Source organism: Leptonotus elevatus, chromosome 18 (genome assembly GCF_054856555.1).
Source record: "Leptonotus elevatus isolate MCC_2025b chromosome 18, RoL_Lele_1.0, whole genome shotgun sequence".
In the NCBI taxonomy this organism is placed as follows: Eukaryota; Metazoa; Chordata; class Actinopteri; order Syngnathiformes; family Syngnathidae; genus Leptonotus; species Leptonotus elevatus.
The window spans coordinates 14,493,340-14,519,036 of record NC_141256.1 but is presented as its reverse complement, the minus strand read 5'-3'; the positions used below and the strand labels follow the sequence as shown (position 1 = coordinate 14,519,036).

The following is a 25,697-nucleotide window of genomic DNA, read 5'->3' as shown; positions in this document are numbered from 1 at the left end:
AGCTGATGGCCATGAAAAGTATTTTAATTCAAGTGAGTATATTCTTAGCAGTGTAGCTCCTCATCAGTTGGACGATTATTGGGAAAAAAAACAAAGGTATCATATATGACTGGTTACATTACATTGCAAATTGTTTTCCTCAGACAAAGTAAGTCGCTGTGCAAGTTCCTGCCGTGGCAAAATTCACAAGTCATTTACAAGCTCTGAAACGCTCGGAATGTTCCAAATTTGTCACACGACAAGAAAAACTGAATGGACAGGCTATAGAAGAAAGAGAGGGTAGTGCGGAAAGAATTAGGAAGTCGTTTGAACTAATAATACAACAGATGAGAGTCTGGCAAGATGGAACGAATCTGCGTCAGAGGAGGAAGATAAGGATGATACATTGACATAGGATTTTTTTTCCTCCCTGGAAAAGTAGTGATTTTGCCAGATATTTATCCTCTGCGAAGAGCAACTATTACTGCCCTACTGCCTCCAGCGCAGTATAACCGTATGTAAAAATAAAAATGAAAAATAAAACAAAACTTTTTTTATGATGGCAGTTTCTCACTGGCAGTCATGTGAGTGCCGGACGGACTTCGTTATGGTCCTGGCCGCTCCTTCCTGGCGTGACATTCCTTGTCGGCTTAGCCCCGAGACATACGTCACGGGTCTCTAGCTCAGCCTCCCTTGACCCCCGTGGTCGGGTGACTTGTGGTCTGTTGCAAATCAACAGGCTTGTGATGTAAAATGAGCAAAGTCAGAGCTGTCTTTTGCAATAATAAAAACTAGATCATGTCCCGGTTTTTACTTCCGGGTATTGATTTCCAAATATGGGCACGCCGGAAACTTCATTTTGCGTTTCTGAGTGACTCTTTCACAATGAGTGAGTGCAGTGTGAAAAGGGCTTTATGCTGAGTGAATAAAAAGTGCGTCACCACTTATCACCAAACGCACGACGCGCGGAGATGAAAAAAATAATCTCGTCTCAGGTTGACAGTTGCCCGCCATCGCCGTATTGGAATTCTCATTCGCGGGGCGTCAAGTTGTCAAAATGATGGCACGCCGTTCTTATGATTGTTTCCTCCCTCGGCGCGTGAAGATGAAATTAAATGTCACCTGGCATTGTCAGGGCTTGTCCTTGAAGATACAGTAAATGGTCCTCAGTGGCGGTCCCCGGTGGATGAGCCATAATGTATCTGGTTTGTTTTTAAATTCTCAGAACGAGTTTGTTGCGTCAATGCTTCTACCTCTTCCGCAATCCCTTTGTGACGAAAATATTGATTTTGTTTATAAAGTGACTGCTTCTGCTTTTGTAGTCACGATTGCGAAAGAGGACTGCTGTCCAAACAACTGGGATTTTCCCTTTTCTCTTTATCAGCTCGCGTTGTGAGGCAAAGTCTGCGTTTTTACGAACAGTCCCACAAACAAAACACACTTTGAATGTTGCGTTCTGTTGTTTAATGATTACACAATAATAATAATTTTAAAAAACTGATTGTCCTTTGTGACTGATTTCATTTTTCGGGATTCGCTACTGAATTTGGTTCAACTTAACTCATTCACTGCCATTGACGGCTATAGACGTCAAAAATTAATTTGAACTATTTATTACTTTTATATATTTTTTTCTACTTTTGTTAACAAGAGTATGAAAACCTAGAAAAATTTAAAAATTAATCGTGAGTTAACTAGTGAAGTCATGTGATAATAAAAATCGTAATCGCCTGATGCCCCTAATAAAAAAAAGAAGAAAAGATTATTAAAAATTAGGAGTGTCAGACGATTACAATTTTAAATTGTAATTAATTGCGAGTTAACTCACGATTAATCACAAATTTTGTATCTGTTCTAAATGTACAGTAAAAAAATTCTAGGTTTTCATACTCTTGTTAACAAAAGTGGAAAAAAATGCGAAACTAATAGAAATAGTTCAAATGAATTTTTGACGTCTATAGCCGTCAAAGCCAGTGAATGAGTTAAGCAAAACTAAGCAAGGTTGCTGTTTTCATTATTGTGCAGTGGTCGTGGTGTCATACGAAGCTTTTTACGGTCCCAGTGCATCTGACGAGGCAAAAGCCATTTTTCAAAAGTAGCCTGGCGTAGTCGCCATGAGGCAATGACTCAATCAGTAGTACGTCGTATGTTTCCTCCCCTCCACTCAGTGCGCCACATTTCTCATTTGTTGCCATTAAACTGTTGTGACAGCACGTCGCCACCGGCAACCACTCTGCAAAAATGACGACAGAGACGCAGCGGGAGGGGGAAAAAGAAACAAAGGAGCAGTTGTGTTCATTCCGGCGGCAGATTTGCGGAAACAAACGTGGACGACGATCAAGAGAATTTACAAGAAAAGATGTCAAGTTGATTTGCCGTTGATGTCCGCAATGTACACTCCAAACAGTAGAGGGCAGCGTATTTCCAAATGTTTGTCGATGTCCTTTTCCCTAACCACAAATCAAAACGCACATTAGTGACTAGTACTATTTGTAAAATGGTAATTCGTGCCACAAACAATTTTTAACTAATTGTTTAGTATTACGAATGTTTAGTTTTGTACTGATTTTATTACTGTTTTGGACTTTTTAAAGCATTTTTGTACTGATTTTATCATTGTTCTCGATTTTTGGGGACTCTCTGTCAAGCGTCTTTGAGTGTCTTGAAAAGCGCTATACAAAATAAATGTATTATTATTATTTCTATTATTATTATTATTATTATTATTAAATTTCCTTGTATAGAAAAATGATTTTTCCTTAAGTGAATTGAAATGTCATTAATCTGTGTATATATTTATATATATATATATATATATATATATATATATATATATATATATATGTGTGTTTTTATTTTCACATGGTAGTTAGCGGTTAGCAAATCTGCGCCTTACAAGAAAAAAAAAATGTTTGTCATGGTTTTCAGTGCTATTCACTCATTTTTCTGCCACCAGAAAGTACCCTGGCCCTTGTTTACAAACATTATAAATGATCCATAGTGGGGGTGCGAACGATGAACCGAAATAAAGCGGGGGTCATCCTACTGTAATAATGTCATATATTATCAGCCGTGTTCACCGTGGTAATGAGCAATCAGGCAAATTGAAGTTGCAAAACAGGCCAGGCAGTCGTCACCCAGCTATTTGACGCTTCCATCTCGCCCACTGCACTCCAAACATAACCTTGACCCGATCCCATTTAACCGGCGCTCAGGCTCGTCGCTACCCCCCCCCCCCCCCCCCCCAGAAGACGGACTCGTTTGATTGGCGAGGGGAAAAAGCAAATAAGCAAGCGAGGACAAAAGCGAGGGTTAAAAGGGGCCGTTAGAAACGGGCGGAGGAGCGACGGCGCTCGCTCGCTTAACGAGGTCACTAATTGGTTCCAGGCTCGGCCGCCGAAGCCGTCAGCAGCCATTTTGAAATTCTTAAATAAGGGTAAAGAAAAGACGGTCGTTTCCAAATGGACGCGTGACTGGAGCCTCGTATCTAACCTCGATCTCCCCGCCTACTAGCACTCACAGCCAACAATGAGGCGTTCTAAAGCAGGCCATGCAGCATAATGCTAAATCCTTGCACGTTTCCAGCAATTCTCTTCAAACATGCATACTTATTTAGAAACAACTCTCTGAATTCACTTAACAGGGTCTTTCAGCCTTTTATTTGGCCATGTCCTTCCTTTATGCGTCATCCTGCACTCAAACCGACAAGAACACTTAAGAGATCCCTGTGGGACATTTTGTGCTGTTTATTTACAAGTAACGAATGAATATAAGTGGAATTTGCGAGGCGATATTCGTTTTTTAAATTTTAACATTGTTAAGAGGACATCTGTGGTCTTTGAATTAGCCTAAAACGCTACACAAAAAAACGGACAAAAAGTGTCGTATCGAAGATTTTTATTAATTAATGTTGACATAAATTTGGTCCTGCCACAAATAGAGAAAATCAAAAGGTTTAAAATTGCCTATACATTCCAAAAGATGGCAACAAAGCACAATTTTTTATCTCTTCCTTCAACATAGTTCCATGCCACCAAGATGCCCCCTGATCGCAACTAATTAACTCATTCACTGCCATTGACGGCTATCGACGTCAAAAATTCATTTGAACTATTTCTATTAGTTTCACATTTTCCCCCCCTTTTGTTAACAAGAGTATGAAAACCTATAATTTTTGTATAGTACATTTAGAACAGATATAACATTTGTGATTAATCGTGAGTTAACTATTGAAGTCATGCGGTTAATTACGATAAAAAAAATCGATAGTCTGACGCCCCTAATTTTTAATAATCCTTTCTTTTTCTTTTTTATTAGGGGCATCTAGCGATTAAAATATTTAATTGTAATTGATCACATGACTCAAGATCACACACACACACATTTTTTCTTCTTCTTTTTTTTGCGCAGTCTCAATTCAGACGGCGAGAGAAGTTAGGGACTACCAAGAGGTCAGTACTGTCAATAATTGCATACGGAAAGCTAGCATAGCAGTGTAGTAGTAGCAGCAGTATAGCGATATTGGCGGAGGCGTCTGTGTTCATTCCGCCTTTCGATAGCGATGCTGCGCCGATGCTAAATGCATGTTTCAAGTGCAGCGCGACTCGGGAGGTGCATAGAGAGCAGTAAATTGTTGGCGCAATTACTGCATTGCAGTTGATCTTCAACAAGCAGCCAGCAGGGAGTAATAAGTTCTACACGTAGAAGAAGTGGGGAAAAAAATAAAAACAGCACTCACTCTCTCTCTCTCTCTCTCTCTCCTCCGCGCAGGTAATCTTTATTCATGCTCACGCCTCCTCCTCCTGCTGTTGCCGCTTTTTCTTCACCTTCCATGATTGCAAGGAACGTCAAGTGTTTGCGTGACGGCCGTGTCACGCCAAGTCTTGCTGAATGATCTGCACGCAAGATGAATAAAACGCATTCAATAGCGAATGTTTTTAATAGTCGTCTTTTTAGAAGAGGTCTTCTCCGGAGATCAGAGCAAGAGGCAGGTTGATTTCGACATGATGACAACTGCACCACCATATTTTGTTATTACATTTTATGTCACCCATTTTTTGGACAGTGAACCCACCACTTTTTTTTTGACAGATTTTTAAAGCAACGTTAAATGAGAAGTCCACCCAAAACGTCAAAGTCAACCCACTGGTCTAAACACGGCATTCGGACTAATATTGCGTTTGTGGAATTGTGATGTCATTTTCCGTCAACAGCAAGTGGCAAAATGGTCGCCCACTGAGATGGATAAAAATGAGTGGACAGCCCACAAATGTAATATTAATCAATAATCTGAATAGACTAGGGGGCCGCACATGAAATATTATTGTAAAGAAAATTATGGGGTTGACTTCCCCTCTTCAAAGTTATTCTTTGTTGCATGTTGATCGAGATTTCTTAAATTTTTGTATTTCTCGCAATTTTATAGACAAATTATAATAATATATTTTTATAGTTCAAACAGAGAAATGGCGCAAAAGGTTTTCTTCTTCCTGTAACAGAAAATAATTACGAAGCACTGACGTAGAGGTTTAGAACATCTAATGCTAATTTACGTTAGCCTGCTAGCTGCTAATGGTGTTTCACATGACATGTTAGCATTAAGCTAGCGGGGCTTTCAGAAGGGATATATGGTTTGGTTGAACATTTTGGTGTTTAAATATACACCGTATCCGTTTTACAGTAAACTTTCGTGACTAATAAAGCCCAGATTGGTTTAGTTTTCATTTTAAACCAGTCATCTATGAATTGTTTTCAGGTCAAACTGATTATCTTTACTACGCCTGATTTTTAAGCAGTTTTGTTTAAGATGTTGCTTAAATGCTAAGGCAGCTAGCTACCCCATAGTTTTGGGATTATAACCATTAATGTTCAATTAACCTTAATCACACCCAAATGGACATTGAAATGAATCACTAAAAAGTGTCAATCTTCTTTCTGATTGTTTCTGAATGTCCCCTCGTAATTGTTTAAAGAGTTATGAAATGGAAGTGTGTGCATTGCGCGCGCGCGCGCGCGTGTGTGTGTGTGTGTGTGTGTGTGTGTCAGCTAATGGCTTCATAATTGGACGTGATGGCAGGCTGAGATGATGGATTGCCATGAACGCAGCATTTGGGCGCAGGTGCTAAAATGAAGGCGACGCGTGTGCGTTCTTTCTCTACAGAAGACAAATTCCAATCATTTACATTCGTGTACGAACCACGTGACAGGGATAGGCAGACTTTTTAATGAAGACCTGGGGGTAAACACCGTCATCGGAGTGTATGAAGGTTCGAGAGAAAGCGCGAGAGGGGCTGCTGGACATTTGGGTGTCTTGTTGGACAGACGGATGGCGGTTGGGCGGATGCTTCATTGGACGGATGGATGTCAAATGCAATGAACATGTCGTTACAGTGCGTTAAATATAAAAATAAAGCTGAATGAGATCATGATGTTGCGCAGTGATCATTAGTTAGAATTCCACGCAGTACTTCTTCATTTCATGCTCTTCTCATCGTCTTTTTATCTTTTCCTCCCATCGTGTCAGTGGCGTTCTTTCTAATGGGGCGCCTGGAGAGGTGGGCGTGGCCTGTTTGCACTGATTTCTTATCTAAGGATGACAACCATTACTGCTGTGCCTCGCTCAACACGTCGCCCACACAAGTCAATTGCGTTCAATTAGCCAACTGCACTTTTCTTGTTCTACTCGATGCTGACCTCTTCACTTTCGTTTTTGAACCTCTTTGGCGTTGTGTTAAAGCATATGTAATGAAACTTCCCCGGGGGTGCAAATTAAAAACTCATTTTGTCATCTGCAATTTTCAGCTTTTAAATGTGTCACTAATATACGGTTTAGCTCAAACTGTTGGCTCGAGCGGGCCACAACAGAAACCCACTAGAACATCAACATTTTTTAATTCCTTTATGTGGGCGGGCTGACGTCTGGCTCATTTGCATATACAGATCCGCCCCTAAAATGTGCCAATTTTTCCAGTGACCAAAAAAAACAAAAATCTCCTGTAAAGTACCTCTAAACGAAACAAACCAAACAAACCCTCTGATTGGTCAGGAGGGGAAACGCTTCTTATGAATACTAATGAAGAAGGAATTGAAGGAAAAAGGTCTGGCGGTGGGATGTTAAAAGATGGACGCAAAGTAAGCCCGAGGCAATCCGGGGGATATTGAAAAGCAGAGTTGCGGAGAAAAGCGGATTAAGAGATGAGAGGAGGGCAGGATGATGGTGAGCGGAGGACAGGTGCAGCATCCTGGCAACAAAACCGCAACAGGAAGTTGGCGTCAAAGGCATAGATGCACTTTTACTCTTAATTGTGCAAATAATTACCCGGGGGAAAAAAGTATATCTGACAGTAGTAAGAAAAAAATTGAACACTTAGGTCTTGCAACCTTTACTCATAGTCCAGACATATGAGAGATTGTTGTCACATCTAGGACACAGCCAGTACTTGCCATAAATTCCTGCCACATAAACTCATACTGGAGACTACAGAAATGCAAAATTATGTTTTTTCAAATAGGTAAAAACATTACAAGTTGTTATTTTGATAAAAAAACAAGCATTAAAAAGTTAACATTTCACTTCCTGTATTTTTGCTCTTATTCTGAAAAGCAGCGCATTCCACTTCCTGCTGCTGACTTAGCGATCGTTCAGTAGTTAACATGTAAAATATTGTGCAGGTGCTCTTCTCGTGTATGTTTTGTGCTCATTTAAATGTTTCGGAATTTCTTCAGTAACCTCTTTACACAGGAGATTGCTGTTACATGTAGGACACAACCAATAATTGCCAGAAATTCCTGGAGCTCCTTTCTTGTTGCTATTTTTTCTTCTTTTTTTTTTTTAGCCTTAAGAGTTCAAGGTTATTTCCTCGTCTTTTTTTCCCCTCCTAAACTTCCTCCATGCCAGCTCAATGTCGACTTGAAATGTCATCTTTTGTGCACGCTTCCATGCTTAAGAGCTCCTCCAGTCACCTCCACAATTGCGCCGTTAAAAGGCGCTTGAAGGGGGACGCGTCACGCATCTGCTGACTGATAAGTGCTCAGGCGGAGCATTTAGTTGCCATTCAGACGATATCAAGCTCATTCTCCGAGTGCACGCCTTCCTGCCCGGGCCGCTGTTTTTTGTGTTTTTTTTTTAAAGCCAGCACAGCTGCCGACACTCCAGGTAGCTCTGATTATTTTTCTGTCAAATGACAAAATAAGCATAAAGCATTTTTATACATTTATTCGATGTGGAATTGTGCTTTGCATCATCCATCGCTCAATACTTGCTAGAATTACCTTAAGTGTACTTTTCACTCACATTTACATGTTAAGGAGGCCATTCAGGAAGCTCTCAGATATATGGTAGATTGTTGTCATGCGTAGGACATCTGCATTTCCCCCCCAAAATTTCCTGTAGCTCCTTGACAATATTTTTTTGTGTGCATTTACAGGACATGCTTATCAGCTGCTTCACTACCAAACCATATTTACATCTGATAAAAGTTTGCTAGCTTAATGCTAACGTATCATTTCCATTGCCATAGACAGGCTAACTTAGCCTGAATTTAGCATAGGTTTTTTTTTGTGGGTTGTCAACCTTTAAAACAACGACTATCTTCACACACACAAAAAGAACATCCTTGAGCAGGAGATGGATTTCTTCCATCATTTTTATTTATTTATTATTCTTGCATGTCGACAGCGTGTTTTTATCACAACTGCATCTTGTTAGCGGATGTACAGTGTTAACACACTCATGTTGTAGGAGCTGAATTAATAACGCTCCAATCTTTTGCATAAAAAAAATAACACCGGTGTAATAATGGAGTCGGAACAACGCGCTGCGACGCGGGCCAATTAGCTGGGGGGGTAAATTTACTGTACGAACAAATGAACAAGCGCAAGAACAACTCTTCCAATTTATGCAATTGGACACCAATCTTGTCCTCCTTGTTTGATTGTTGCTGTCTGACTAGACATCAAGACGCGGCCAGTTGTTATTTTGGAGTGTCACATCATTTGAAAGAACATCCTGCGGAACGCCTTCAGTAACCTCGCGGCATTATGGGGAGATTGATGTCCCAATTAGGGCAGATGCAGTACAGAAAACCCTGCAGCTTCTTTATTGTACTTTTTGTGTCATTTTGTTTAACAGCCAGTACTTGTTTTGAATTCAACCCTTAGCTCATAGACCAGACATAACCTAACTTCAAAAAACAAATACGAACCCAGCTCATTCAGTCAACTACTACAAATATTGGAGATTGTTGTCACATGTAGGAAACAGCCACAGCCTGCCAAAAATTCCTGCAGCACACTTTTTGTAACTTCCCAGATGTTGGGCAGATTGCTGTCACATATAGGGACACAAACTACTTGCCAGCAATTCCTGCAGCTCCTTTGGTGTAATTTTTGGGCAATAACATGCAAAAGAGATCCTTTTTTGGTTATCTTGCAGACATATGGGAGATTGTTTAAATTACGACCTCAGTGCCATTGATCAGATATGAATGTAGTTTTGCTTGAATTTCATCCCCCAAAAAATATTTTATTTTTGGTGGCAACGTTAGACCCTTTACGCCCAATAAAAGCAGGAAGAGGGGGGGGGGGGGGGGACTAAGAAGCCGTGCCGATGCAGATTGCGTTCCCTCGTCACCATATACCGACTTTGATCATTTCCCCAGGAGAGCGGATACGTTTCTAATCCTCGCCGGCTGTTTTTCATCTGTTATCTCGTTTTGACGGAAGGATGAAAATGCCTTCCTGTCTGAGGCCTGACGTGCGACCGTCTGGCCTCGCTATCCTGCAAACATCTGCAACACTTCTTACAATAAGTAGGGGGGGGGGGGAACACAGATTTTCATAACCGTCTTCAATCGACACTTTTCCTCACAACATCGAAGAACCTGGCTTACTTTTTGACACATATTAAACAAGCGTAACGTACGTGTTTTCATAAAGAATTATAGACAATATAGGGTTGAACAAATTTAACGTACGTGTTTTTGTAAACTGCAGACAAGTTAACATCTTCTATACTTTTTTTTTTTTTTTTAAATAAACACCGGAGACTATTTCGAGCTTATGAACTTTACTCATGTTTTTATAAAAAGTGTCAACGTCCGTGTATAAATGACGTTTTTGCTTCAAAGTCGATTTACACACCTGACGTTTTCACAAACATCCAAAACGATTTGGCCTTTAAAGAACGATAAACAGTATTTTACAAACCTAATGCACTTTTTTTTTTTTAATAAACATTAAAGGCCGTTTAGCGTTTTCAATGAAAATAAATTAGAGATCGAGATTTTTTAATTGTTTTATCTTAGACAATATATTTAATTTTAAATTTCTAAAAAAAAAGTTCAGGGAACTCAGTTGCACATTTATTTGCTTATTACAAAAATAGAAGGTAAAGATTCCCAGGGTCACCATCTTCTCTTATAAATTTAACGGAAAAGATTAAAGATGATTAAAATGGTTTTAGCTTTAGCTTTTTTCGGTCGTCAAAATTCGAAAAAGGCCCAATATCGGCTCCATCCCTACAACGAGTGTAAAAAAAAATTGTATTCACACCCGATGATTTTGTCTTGAACCTACTTTTTGTGTCTCCACTTGCCTGTTGAGATATTATTGACTGTGATCCGTCCATCATGCCTGGCCTGAAACCAAGTCATTTTTCTCAATAAAACCCAACGGTAATTGCTGCGTTGTGCATTGCGACTGCTGATGACCGGACTCGTAATGTCTACCTAATGTCTTCACCGCGTCGCCCCAGCGTGACACATTTAATGCGGCAAACACGAGAGGAGCAACATAATAATAATAAAAAAAAATCACCTCCGCTGGCAGGGAAGCTGAACAGTAATCATCGGGAAACGGCAGAGAATTCCGCAGCGGGATTAAAAGTAAATAACTTGAGGGGAGGCGCGTAAACAAATGACGTTCATCACGTCCTGCCAGGCGACCGCCTCGGGCTCAAAACGTTTGATTTGTCGTCGCTCTGAAGAAATAAACGCTGGCGCGGCCTGCAGGGCGCAAATCAACGCCATTGCGAAGGGAATAAAAGATGCTTTACACGCAGGGAGCACACACAAATAAAAGATATTTGACATGGAAAAATTGAGATGCATCTTCTGAAACTGCTATCTTATAACTTTTTCCCTCTCTAAATAACAAATAAGTCATCACTCACAGTTGAAATTTACTGAAAAACGGACACGTTAATCAAGCCAATTCAACCTTGTATATTCAAACAGCAAAAACGCTAACAAAAGCATGCTAATTTAATGCTACCGTATTAGCATAAATGTTATGGCAATTAAAGTGCAGTGGTTGAAATGAAGATCTTGTTTCATCTGTTCTAGCCTCCCAATATTTGTTATTTGTCATTTGTGTTCAAATATCCACTGCTTAAAGGGTTATCGGCGCTAATAGCATTAAGCTAGCAGACTCAAGGTTAGCTATGTGGCTGTTTTAACCACACAACATGTAATTATCTTTATTTTATGTAACGTTTGAGTGGAAACTTGAGGTGGGAGTGGTAAAAAAACAGCTTGTTTAATCTGTTCGAGCCTCCCAACATCGTTTGTGTTCAAATATCCACTGCTTAAAGAGTTATTGGTGCTAATAGTCGCCTATTAGCATTAAGCTAGCGGACTAAAGGTTAGCTCTGCGGTTGTTTTAACTACACAACATGTTTATTTTATGTAAACATTTGAGAGGAAACTTGAGGTGGGAGTGGCAAAATTGTTATATTTAATAAAAATTGACACGTTTGATCTGCTGGCTCTGAAGTCGAAGAGGGTTCACCGCCCAACATGAATTCCTCTCTTGATGTCTTTGGAAGTTGCTGGACCTAATAAAACGTCCCGTAAGCATGTCCTTGACGTGGCGACGCGACGGTGCGACGGTGCCAGGTCGTTTACGGCCCAAAACGTCCGCCTCAGCCACTTTTGAGTGTGAACCGGCGTGCGCGGAATATTAAAAGAAAAAAAACGCACGGAGCTTTTCTTTATTATTATTTATTTTATTTGATGGCACTCGACATGCACTCGCGGGAGATGCACTTGGCTTGCGGCCCAGGCTGTGTGTGTGCGCGTTGCGCTCGTTCACCCTGAGAGATTGCTGAGTGCAGGTGAGTGTGATTGCGCGCGTGCGACAAAGACAGAGACAGAGTGAGTGAGTGAGTGAGTGAGTGAGTGAGTGAGTGAGTGAGTGACAAGAGTATGTGTGTGTGTGAGTGCATGCCAGTTAGTGAATGTGTGTCTGTATGCGTGTGAATGAGAGTGCAAGAGAGAGAGGGGGGAGGGGGTGGGGTTATAAAAACCTTTCCCAGCTGAACATCCCCCTTGATTTAACGTCTCTCACACACGTGCGTGCGCCGGCCGAGCAATAAAGTGTTTCACTTCAAGCTAATTAAGTCATGAATGGTTAATGTGAGTTATAGCGAGTGTGCAGAGGCCATGAACGCGACTCCTTTTAGGACCCTTCAACTTCCTCGACGTGAGCCAACGCGCCGCTTGGCCAAAATGACAAACGTTTGGTAAACAGCGGCGGCGATTTAGGCGTTCTCGTTAAACTTCACGTACGAGTTGTAAACATTGCATATTAGGCTTTAACGACGCTAACGTACGTGTTTTCGTAAACATTGACGATGATTTAAAGGTCATGGTCCGACTTGATGTGTGTGTTTTCATAAACATCCAACAGGATTTTGCTTCAATGTAAGCGTTTCCATAGTCAATTTAGCATCGTTAAAAAAAAAAACTCGCTTTTCTAACGTCAAAAACAAAAAGGGGAAATGTATTTTTATCTAGATCAAAGAGATTTGACTGAATGAATGCTTATCAACTCAACAACTCAAAATGTGTTTTCGTAAAGATCGTAGTCAACTTGGTCACAGATGAAGCTAACCGGTGTTTTTCGAAAAAGTTAAAGGCAATTTGTCATCTTTAACGACCTGAACATACACTTTTTCATAAGCATCTACGACAAATTTTTCTTTGCCTTCCTTTGATGTACGACTCCGTAGAGCTGTCAAAATGAATTGATTAATCCATTATCAAATTAATCGACAACTATTTTAATAATCAAGTAATCGTTTGGAGCCAATTTTTAAATCGTCTGATTTCAGCATATCAACAGTAATTGTTCACTGATGTCTGTAGTCTTTCATAAAATCAAAATAAAACATTTGCAAACATCTTGTTTTTACTTTGGAAAACATTGACTGAACCAGTAGAAGAAAAAAAAATCACTACATACGAAGTGCGAAATAAACACCAATCACTGGTTAATTCATTCACTGCCATTGACGGCTATAAACGTCAACAATTTATTGAAACAATTTCTATTAGTTTAAAAAAAAAAGCACTTTTGTTAATAAGAGTATGAAACCCTACATTTTTTTATTGTACATTTAGAACAGATATAAAATTTGTGATTAATCATAAGTAAACTATTGAAATCATGCGATTAATTACAATTAAAAATGTAATCACCTGTTGCCCCTAATTTTTAATGAGTATGAAAACCTAGAAGTTTTTTTTTTTTACATTTAGAACAGATAAAATGTGTGATTAATTGTGAGTTAACTAGATAGGTCATGCAATTAATTATGATTACAAATTTTAATCGCCTGACGCCCCAAATTTTATGTTTTTTATTTTTATTTTTATCCATTCATTGCCATTGTCGGCTATAAACGTCAAAAATTTATTTAAACAATTTCTATTAGTTAATTTTTTTTTCACTTTTGTTAACAAGAGTATGAAACCCTAGATTTTTTTATTGTGCATTTAGAACAGATATAAAATTTGTGATTAATCATAAGTAAACTATTGAAATCATGCGATTAATTACAATTAAAATCACCTGTTGCCCCTAATTTTTAATAATCTTTTTTTATTTTTATTAATTTATGGCAGTGAATGAGTTTAATAAACAGTAATCAGGTAAAAAAGAAGAAAAGTTTTTGTAATACACTTTAATGCAAAATTTAAATTATCGGATGAATCGGTTGAATAATCGATTAATCGATTCTAAAAATATTCGATAGTGACAGCAGTATGTACGAGTAAGTCTAAACACATTCCGGTTTCTAGACGTCAAAGACAATTGAATATCCAGATCGGATCCAAAATGTCGTAAGAACAATTTGTGAATTTCTTGGTCATCGGGATGAAACTTTTCAATAATTGTAGCAATTAAGTTGGTAGACGGGACGTTAATTGGACAGGTGACGCGCACTTAAGCCTTGGCAGAGGTCTCTTAGCGCTGTGCTTTAATCATGCGCATGTAAATTGGAAAGTCACTTTCACTTTGAGGCTCTGCCGACGGAGGCGGAGAAGATGGCGGGAAAAAAGGGAAGGCCGTCCTTTGATGCGTCGTCCATTTTCCGTCTGTCTGCTCTCCCATCTGTCTCATCTCAAATTTAGTGTCTTAGTGAGCCGAATGGTATTTGTTGACCTAAAAATCCAAACGATTTAGTGCCTTCGTTGACTGTCACAGAGTGCTAACGCTAACGCTACGTTTTGAAGAAAGCTCGATTACAGCGTCGTAAACATCAAAGACGACTCTCGTCAGTGTGTTGGAAAACACGTGTTGTTTGACTTGCGACACACTTGACAAGGAGTGCGACGTTGGGACATGAAGACGCCAAGGGTGCCCTTGAGGAGGACCCACAATGCATCTTGCTCCCCACTTGTTTGTTTGTTTGATGCCTTTGGAGGCGAACGCGCGCACAGAAGCAACGGAGGGAAAAAGATGACAGCTGAAACGAAGGAAAAGCCTAATTACCGTTGGCATCTTTTTATTTTGTATTTATTTCTTTTTCCGCGTGTGAGATGATGCATACAGTATAGCCGGAGACCTCCGCCAAGGCAGCCAACGCACAATAAGTAAAAAATTATGTCAAATATCATCATAGACAAAATTCCTTTTTCGTCAATGATTGAAATGCGTCCAGGCTCTGAGGTACCAAAGCAACCCCACACCATAGCAATGTCTTATCCTTCAAACATTTTACTTTGGTTTTATGTTTCCACATAAATTGAGCATTCTGCACTGTGCTTGCAGGACATCATTACAGGACGGCAACTAATAGGAAAAATGAAGACTGTTTCCTCATTTCTAATTATAGACAGTCTGTCTTACCACCAACATGGACATCCATTTTTCATGCTTTTTTTTTTTTTTTAAATAAAATTGGAATAAAATAAAAAAATTCTTAAAACACTTTTTTGTTGTTGCCATTTTCCTTTTTAAATTTAAAATGCATTGTTAAAGCTGCAATTTTTCATGCCACTTATTTTATGTTTCTTTTGTTTAATTCATCAATAATGTGTTTCCTTTTATTATTATTACATTTCCAACGTAGTCTTATTGCAATTTTTCACAATTTGTGTATTTGTTTTGCCAGATTTTTCTATATAATTTTTTTTATTTAAACATTTTTTGTACCTTGCCTTTAAAATTTTTTCATTTAAAATGCGATTTTTTTTTACATTTCTTTATTTTTTATTTTTATACATGAGCACAACCTCTATTTAAAATATAATATTAACATTTTCTTAATTGCAATTAAGTCACTGAAAACATTGCGTGGCAACCACCCATCATTAAAGACAATGATGCTTCAAACGGCAATTTTGCATGTTACAGTAAGTTGCAGACAAACAACAAACCTTTTGGCGTCACCGCATCGATCTGCGACTGCTCCGTTTTATTGCTGTGCTGGGCATCGCGCGTTTTATGCCTCTGTCAATAAGCAACAATATCCAGCCATAAATATCTGGACGCGCTTGAGTCTGTTTTCCCGATACCAACGCCATCAGCACTTTGCCCGACAACAAACGTCTTTGTTTGTCTTCCTTTCGACAGCTAACAAATCCGTTTTATTAGCTTTTTCCATTTCTATTGGCAAACGAAGATCAAAAACAAAAAATGTGAGTGATTATTTTGTGGTTTTAATCTAACACACACAAAAACAGGTGACAGAACTGATTTTAAGATGCATTGGTTATTTTTACGCTACACCGATTATTCCTCTATGCTAACCAGCTCATCAATGCGCACATGCCTGGCTGCCATGTTGTTAGCGGTTAGCAGTTAGCGCTTTGAATCATTGCCTGCCGCCCCGACACTCCAACGTGATCTCCGCGGTTTGGAACGATGCCACGTGCGCACTCGTGCAGTCTGTCTCTATCGTGGACGCGCGCACACACGATACGCACACACGCTGTTTTTGCCCTTGTGGGGCCGAACCCGCGGGGAAAACAAACGCGCAGATTGATGATATGGAGGATTGGGGGGGGGGGGGGGGGGGGGGGGTACAAGAAAGGCTAAGAATGGATGAAGAAGAAGTGCGTTGACATGACGGATGACAAGGCGCATACGCAGTCACTAACGCACACACAAACACGGATCCTCGCTGCAGCGCTAATTAGCCATAAACTTGAAATCTTTCATTTATGAGTTTTGAGAAAAAATATCACAATTTAGCTTTATTTAGTTCAGGGTGTCCAAACATTTTTCCTTCAAGGAATGCAATCCCATTCTTCACCTTTAATCCCATCAGTTTAAATAGCGCTAATAGTTTAGCATTAAGTGCTTATTTTATTTGTGTATCCAGTTAATAAAAATTCAAAAAAGGCCAAGATAAATAATTGTACAACTTTTTCCAACATTAATGTGCTCAATCGAAAGCATACGGAAATATTTTAGATAAGTCAAGTAACAACTGAGATGAGTTGCAAAAGTGTTCACACCCTTGTACAATTATGGTGAGTAGTAACATACTTTCCATTATTTAAAGTGCCTCCAAATCAACCTAAATAAAGATGTTCTAGGAGGCTTTTCTTGATATAAAAAAAAAAGAAAGATGTTTAAGCATCCCCACCGGAAATGATGGCGCTGCACCGTCGCCATGGCAACCGCCCGACTTGTTTCGGCCCCGGCAGCACTAGAGCGCCGGTACCCATCGATGAAAACATGACTTTGGTTTTCCTAACGATGTCGGCGACAATGAGAAGGCGAGGCGACAAACAAAAAAAGGATAACAAACAATCCTTCGCCTTGCCGGCGGCGGCGAGACGGCGAGCGGCTGCTTAGCAAATGTCAGGCTGAGCAGACATCAATGGTGGCGACCTGTCACCCGGCATGAATGCAACACGCCTCATGTTTTATTCACCAGGACAGCAACAGCAGCGGTGGTGTGTGAGCAAGGCAAATAATCATGAGAGGGCACACAAAAGACTCAAAACAAACGAATGCTTTTTTCATTTTCATAGTTTTTGCTGAGTTTTTATTTTTTTTTATTCAGCTAGATTTTGTTCATTTTTAAAACAGGTTGGTTACTTTTTATGTTTTTGAAGATCCTATGTTTTAAGTTTTCATTTTTAGCCATCTCAGGGGTCGGCCATTTTGTCACTTGCTGTCGACTGAAAATGACATCACTGTTTCTCGCGACTCAATCACGACCAACCACAGCTCAGCTTGCGAACGTCACATGACCAATCACAGAAAGCTGAGCCGTGATTGGCTGTTACCTGAGCTCTGAGCTACTGTGATGGTATTTTCAGTCGACAGTTTGATATTCATCCAAAATGGCTGCTTTAAACCAAAATGGTTGACTTCCTGTTCTATTTCAGGCAGAGGCCCTTGAGACTTTTTCATGCGTCCCGTCATGATGGACACGTCCACCAATTGTTGTGATTTTTCGAACTTTCCAAAGTCAGTTTTGGGAGGGTCATGTTTGGAGACCCCTGACAATTCCAATCTTCATACACGCGATTGCAAAACTTGGAGAGTCCCAAAAAGGTGATTCATTGTTGTGAGGAAGGAAAATAAAGACAGCGATTGCCTTCATCATAAAACATTGCGACACCTTCCTCTGGGTCCTGCTGTGCTAGCCAAAAAAACAACAATAACAATGACAATGGTGTTGACAAAATGGTCTATCCAAGTAAAGAAAAAAAAAAAGTCCTACTCATTAAATGTATTCTGCAGATGCCAATCTCTCTTAAAAAAAAATAAAAAATAATCTTATTATATCCCATACAGTATTTATCTTTATTACACAAAAATCTAGTCTCACCACAATTATTTAGTAACGGTAAAAAAGTAAAAAAGATGTTTTGCTTTGGACTAGACAGAAATACTTCTGGATAGTTATTATCTTGTCATCTATGAATTTGTTATCATACTTTTAGTCTGTTTACCTAAACTTGACCCCAGCACACTTTTAACCATGCAAATGATCAATTCTATTTACTTCCTTAAGGAGAAAAAAACATGAATAATTGTCACCTCCCGCCTATTAATATTCTCCATCTGTTGCTCTTCCGCCCTCAAAAGCGAATCCATCAGTGTAGTTGTCAAACAGATAGAAAGAAGAAGTTCCCCTTAATAGTTGGCGTGCAAGACAAGCGTCGAGCTTTCCAGAGGTCAATTATGGCCGCCCATCAATTTCATTCGCACTTTAATGAAGTGCCGCCGCGGGTCGTAAAACAGCCGCCAGCCGCCCCGCGCATCCGTCATCTTTATGGCCGCTGGCGTCCTTTCATTCTCGGCCCTCGACAGGCTTTTTTTTTTTTGGGGGGGGGGGGGGTGCGATGGCGGAGGAAACGAGGGAGGCGGGCAATGTTGACCTAATGTGACACATCTCTTTTCTTAGAAGAGGTGGTTAAGGCGGAAGGCGTGCGGGTCGGCCTTGGGAGTCAAAAGGACACAAACAACAAAGTCAAACAAGTCCTTTTAAATAACACTAACTTATTACTTATAATTAATTCTATTCATAACAAGCTAGGCCCAAATCCTGAAAATTATTTTTCCATTCAGATCAGTCCACTGGCGTGGCTGCTTTAGAGCGCCTCGTTGTCTGCAATGAGTGCATGCAACCTCACACGGAGGAAGACGAAAGATCAAAGTGGGCAGATATCTAATTTTATTTTTTAAAGCCCAACTTGACAGACAGCATATGGACAGAAGCTTCGTGCTGGTGTGGCTGTTTTAGAGTGCCTCATTGTCTGCTGTGTGTGCGCACATCAAGCAAAAAAAATTTTTTTTTAAGTATTTTTTTTTTTTAAAGCCTGACTTGACAGTGTGTGCGCTGGGGCTTTGTGCTGGCATGGCTACTTTAGAGCGCCTCATTGTCTGCAGTGAGTGCATGCACCTTACGCAGAGGGAGACAAAAGAGCAAGGTTGGCAGAAATTATATTTTATTTTTTAAAGCCCGACTTGACAGACGCGTCGTGCTGGCGTGGCTGCTTTAGAGTGCCTCGTTATCTGCTGTGAGTGCGCGCACATCAAGCAGAGAAAGCTGGATGTGAGAGGAAGGCGTTTTTTTTTTTTAAGTCCGATTTGTCAGCAATTGTGTGGACAGAGTCTTCAAATTGTAGTGGCTGCTTTAGAGTGCCTCGTTGTCTGCTGTGAGTGCATGCACCTCACAGAGAACTCAAGAAAGAGTGAGGAGGGCAGATTTTTTAGTTTATTTTTAAAAGCCCGACTTGACAGTGTGTGCACTGGGGCTTCGTGCTTGCATGGCTGCATTAGAGCGCCTCGTTGTCACAGTGTGGAAAAGTGAACAGAGAGAGGAAAATAAATTTGGAACAAGTAATTGTAAGTTGTAGAAGCGCAGATTTCTTCTAGGTTTATAAGGCACCACAAGCTCGTAAAGGTACGATTGTGATTCACCATATAGTTCTACGGATGCAAGGAGGAGGATTTGAAATTCAATTCATATTTTTTATAGGACGCCAGTGCAGTGAAGCTACTACAGCACAAATATCATCTCTTCTAGTTCGAGTTAGAACTTGTCAAGCAGTGGTTTCGACCAGCCGGAAGTTCCGTGATGGCAGGTTATGATAAGTTCAAATGAGGTTTACGATTGAGTTTGGGTCAAATCGGGGTTAGTGGTTCAAGTCGGGTATTGTTTAAAGTGCCCGTGACAGGAATGCGAGCGCGTAGAACGCCTCCAACAAGATGGGGCAAAAAAGGAAGAAAGGGAAGAACAAAGAATGGTGCAGTGTTGCATCATTCATGTTCGTCTCCTCCCTTGGCGAGCTCCCGCTGATAGCGACGTGCTCTCCTCCTGCTCCATTTTATCTCTCCGTGCGCTCCTGCCGGCCTAAATTTAACACGCGTTCGTTCAAGGATGTTGATGCTCACAATGACAACAGAAATAAACAGATTGGACTGGACCATGTGATGTTATATGGTGAGCTTGCGCAGTCTTTTGAAGTCAACCTTAAGCATTTATTGACAATAATATGTTATATGTGACCTCACTGGTTCAAACATGACATTCTGATTAATATTACATTTGTGGAATAAGAGTTATGAAGCAAAATCCAGCGAATTTTATCCATCTCAGGGGGCGGCCATTTTGCCACTTGCTGTCGACTGAAGATGACATCACATTGGTGTCATCTTCAAGGGCAAAATGGCCGCCCCCCTGAGATGGATAAAAACGGCTGGATTTTGCTTCTTAACTCATATTCCACTAACGCAATATTAACCACAATACCATATTTAGACCAGTAGTACTGCATCGAAGATATTATTATCATAAATACAAATCTGGGTTGACTTCCCCTTTAAACCACAGAAAGATAGAGTAACAGTCGGTTGACCAGATTTTCCAAATTAAAAACCGGGAAAATACAATTTTGCTGGAAATCAAATGTACAATGGAACAATTTATAACAAAGTGCTAGTCATGATATTACTTTGGCTAATGCTAAATGCTATCCTAGCTGAATCAATGCCCGGCAGCTATTTAAAGCTAGCCGTGCCATTTACCTCACACCGTTCCCACATTGCAACATTAGAAATACGCCGGCAGAAAAGCTCGGCTTGCGTTGGGTCTAACCAGCGACCAGAGCATTAGGACTACATTTCCCATGATTCTTAAGACACAGAAGCAGGAAGTAGCTTTATGTTCGGTGTGGCGTAAACGTGAAAGTAAATAGCAGGGAATTTAACAGTGAAATTCTTTTTTGGGGGGAAATTGTATGAATCACTATGACAACTTTTTTTTTGATTGACTTATACATGGCCAAAACAAAAACAAAAAAACGGGACGCTGGGACGGGACCTGAGTAAAAGTGTGGCAAAATAATGAAACTCGGGACACAAGGCTCAAATCGGGATTGCTTCAGGTTAAAATGGGTCGTCTGGTCACCAGAAGTAGCAGTCAAAGAAGCGGCTAGTGAAAGCTAATGTTAATGTTGATATACATTTAACAATATTTGACCATCCGCACATTTTTTTCCCCCTTATTGTGATTATTTCGATTCTCATGCTGTGCGCGAGGCATCCAGTCAACAAAACCTCTGCCGAGGCTGCCACAGGCAAAGTGTAAACACACCGAAGAACCCGGCAACATCTCCAGAGTTAGCGCGTTGCCGCCTCCAGTGTGTTAGCCGAACACAAACATGCAGCTGCAAGACCAGAGCTCATGACTAAAATAAACTCCCGTCTCTTTGTCTCGTAGCGCGAAGACGAGCCTTTCTTCTGTTGGTTGCGCCGTCGTCTGGTTAAAAGTCGGACGGGCCGCCGGCGCGAATCTAGGGATTGAAGTTTGGGGAAAGTTTGGGTCATATTTAGTATGGGGTTACATTAGGGTTAAATTATGTTTGGAGTTAGATTTAGGCCTATAGAGGAAGTCAACCCAAAAATCTTTTTAGCCAATAATATGTTCTATGCTATGGAGGACCAAAACTGCTCAAATTCAAAGTAACGAAATAAATATGGATAAATGGATATAAAAAAATATAATAAAAAATTAAATACAAGTGTATTTATTTGTGTATATATATTTATTTTTGTTGTTGTTGTTTTTATTTAAATGTATATTTATTTTTGGGGATAACATTTTCAAATTATATGTTTTTTTAAATCCGTTTTTAATTTAACTTTTAGTCATTTATTTACTTATCTAGTCATTTATTTATTTAGAATTTTGGCAGACACTCTGCAGCCCCACTAGTCTAAATATGGTATTCTGGTTAATATTGCATTAAGCAGCAAAATCCAGCCGTTTTTATCCATCTCAAGTGGCGGCCATTTTGTCACTTGTATGTCGACTGAAGATGACGTCAAAGTTGCTCGGGTCTCAGGTAACAACCAATCACAGCTCCGCTTCAGAAAACAGGTGAGCTGTGATTGGTCGTTGCCTGAGCAACTGTGATGTCATCTTCAGTCGACAGCAAGTGGCAAAATGGCCGCCCCCTGAGACGAATAAAAATGGCTGGATTTTGCTTCATAACTCATAATCCACAAATGTAATATGAATCAGAATGTCATGTCACATATAACATATTGTCAAGAAATGTTTATGGTTGACGACTTCCACTTTAAATGAGTTTAGCGAGGGTAGTCTGATTTAAAAAAATATATACAAAATGAGAAGATGATGATGGTCCTAGTTATCTATATGAATAACACACACATTTATTAATATAAAAGAAACACGTGTTAGTAAATGAGAACCAATCCCTACAGAGTTCAAATATCCTCACGTGGATAAGAAAAAAACAAAAAAACATCAATATGTTTCAAGTCTTTTCCCAGCATTCCTGTGCTGTTGTTCAATGCTTAGAACATCCCACAGCATCCACGAGGAAACATCCTGCTTGCCACTCATCAATTCTTTATGTGGATTGCTGCTGGGCCTCGGAGACTCACACGCACACACACTTAGAGTACATATTCACCTAAACGCATACACAGCGTCTGTTGGCCCCCCAACATACTTCAAACACACGGCCTGTTTAAGTGAACGTCATCTTGGGCGTGAATCTCGCTCTTGTCTCCGCGTTATCTGCTTGTCACTCGTTGTTATCCGCGCGTGAGCTCATTGTTATCCCCTTGTTATCTCGATTTCAACAAGATGAAGTGATGAATGATTTTTAGATCTTATCTGGAGGTTGCGCGGATTTTAATGCTTTCTTTTTAGATGTTATAAATGTGTTGTTGTCTTTTATGCATCCAAATGTTTTTGAAATATTATCAGTATTTTTTTTAAAAAGATTTATTATATTTCTAAATATCATCCAGATGTTTTAACATGTTTGGATTAAAAAAAAGAAATGTTTTTTTTTTATCTAACTACTGTATTGTACTGTACTGTGTAATCTTTTTAAGATGTTTTTTTAAAGAATTTTTCTTTTTTCAGATGTTTAAAAAAAAACTTACTTTTTTAAAATGTTTTCTGTATGATATCTAGATTTAAAAAATATGCATATATTCAGTATGTTGATGAGCTGGATTGTTTTGGATGCTATTTAGGATGCTTTTTAGATGTTTTCGACATGCTAACTGATCTTTTCCGGATGTTAATTAGACAGGCAGGAGATATTTAATCTGTTTTTCTAGATATTCTTTGCTTGGTTATCTGGATGTGATCAGCAAGTTTTTTTTTTTAGATGCTCTCTGGATCTTATTCTGGTTTTGATGAAATTTGCGAACTACGTTTTTCAAGACATTTTCTGGATATTAATTAGATGTAAATTAACTTTAAATTAAAAATGTTGGTTATCTAGAAGTGATCTAGACCATTTCTGGATCTTGTTTGGATAATAATGTTTTTTTTTTTTTTTTGTATGATATCTGTTTTTTTGTGACCATTGTTACTTTGATGTTTTCTGGATGTCAGTTAGATGTTAATGAGACGTTATCCGTGATTTAATTTTTTTTTTTTTTTATCATCATGTTGTCATCATCTTGTTATCTGAGGGTTTTGTGGATGTTATGTGGGCGTCGTAGCGCTAGAAACCGAGGATGCACGCGAGTCTGACACGGGTGATGAATGCAGACATTACGCGCAGGAGTCAGTGGGCCGAGCGCAGCGTACAGCGAGAGCCCGAGGACGTAATTATATTGTCATCATAAAGTCATGTGATATTCAATTACGATGAGCCTCCAGTGAAAATCAATCGAGTCACGGAGGCTGGAAGGGAGCACAAATTGGTGGCAGAAGTCCGCCGAGCCCCCGCTGGACGCGACCGCGTCTGCCCTTGAGTGCTCGGTCGCCGCGGCGACGCCGCCCGCCGGCTTCGGCACCGAGATCATTAAACGGCAATTATGACCCGATTGGACCTCGGTGACATCATCAAGAGGAGCCTGACCGTCTGGGCTGTGGCCTGCAAGTCGCCATGGAGACGCCTCTGGGGTGACACTACCGTGACAATGACGGGAAGCACAGCAACAGTAACAGTAACAGCACGTTATTAGAGACAAAGTTGTCAAATGTATGTTTATAGTCATCAATTTTATGTTTGGGGGTCAACCATTTTATGTTTATAGTCATTAGTTGTACGTTTACTGTCAGCTCGTTTGTGTTTCTAGTAGGGGTGTCAGGCGATTACAATTTTTTAATCGCATGGCTGATAGTTTTCATATTCTTGTTAACATAAAAGTGGGAAAAATGTTAAACTAATAGAAATATGGCTGCATCTTTAAGTCATTGAAACAGTAATTTCATAATAATTCATAAAATTTAGTTAAAATTAAAAAGATGTACAGTATTGTAAAAAGTGTGTGTTATATTGATTTGTGTTGAGATCATTTTTCTGCCACTAGATGGCATAATTGCATTTGTCGGACATTGGTGACAGCTCAGAGCATTTTTCTTTTCTTTTCTATCTAATCTTTAACAAGAAGTAACTGGTGAAATTTTGCGCATTCTCAAAATTGTAAAATACAACTTCACTCCAGTCTCCACAAATATATGCATTATTATAAAATGTATTACTGCCTAGTACAGGTTTTCCAAGTAAGGGGCGGTCTTTAATCGAGCGTTAAAAAAATTAGTGGCGTTAAAGGAACTTTAATGAACTCAAAATGAACGCACAAATTTTGACAACCCTAGTTTCTCGTCACCAATTGTATGTTTGCAGTAAAAAAAATATTTTAAAGTCCAACAATTTTATGGCAATAAATTAAATACACGCACGAAAATAAACCAACCAATCAAGTCGACAACCGCACAAAGCATCCAATCACACGACCTGATCCATCCATCAGCGACCGACTTGGCTGGGATCAAGCTTCCCTCGCCGCCGCTAATTGGAATGTGTGCTGGGCTAATAGCGTGTTGGCGCTGCCGTCTGATAAAGGTCAAACACACCCTCTTTCCAGAACAGGAAGCCCAGAAAGATTTGTGTGTGCGTGTCCATTGACTCATTAAGGCTTACACCTTTGGGCTTTAACGCCAGACGCTAAATGCTTTGTCGTCCCGATGTGTAGTGGGGGTTGACCTTCCAAACAAACACACATGCTAACGTGTGGTAACACAAACCACACGATGCACTCACCGTTCTAACATACACCCATGCTAATAATAACACACGGAGTCTAACAAGCACATTCCAACAGAGCCACGCTAATAACACACCTTGCTAAACTAATATTTAAAAAAAAAAAACTAAAACAAACATACAACTTGCTAGCACACTCATGCAACGAAACACACATGCTAGCAGATGTTTTAGCATACGCTAAAGAAGAAAAAATGTATTTCAGTGTCCTTGTTAAGAGGCAATCAAGTGAGTGGAGGTTTGTGGAGCCTGGCGCACACTCACCGCCACACAGCATCTGTCACAGCCCCCCCCCCTTCACCCCCCCCCCCCCCCCCCCCCCATAACAAGCTTGGACCAAGTGGACTTTGTTCGTCGGCCAGCAGCTCACTAAAAAAAAAATACAGAGCGAGCGTTTGATTTCGGTTTCTTTTGGAAAAA

General features: G+C 39.9%; 1 protein-coding gene across 2 annotated transcripts in view; it reads right to left on the bottom strand.

Annotated features, from left to right (window-relative positions):
* Positions 1-3,983: 3,983 nt before the first annotated feature.
* The window catches only part of tbc1d32 (TBC1 domain family, member 32), a 70,195-nt gene continuing 48,481 nt past the window's right edge, over positions 3,984-25,697 (bottom strand). For both annotated transcript variants that reach the window (XM_086060768.1, XM_086060769.1), the window contains exon 39: positions 3,984-4,874. The gene's annotated coding sequence lies outside the window, so the exon portion shown is untranslated. The remainder of the gene's footprint in view (positions 4,875-25,697) is intronic.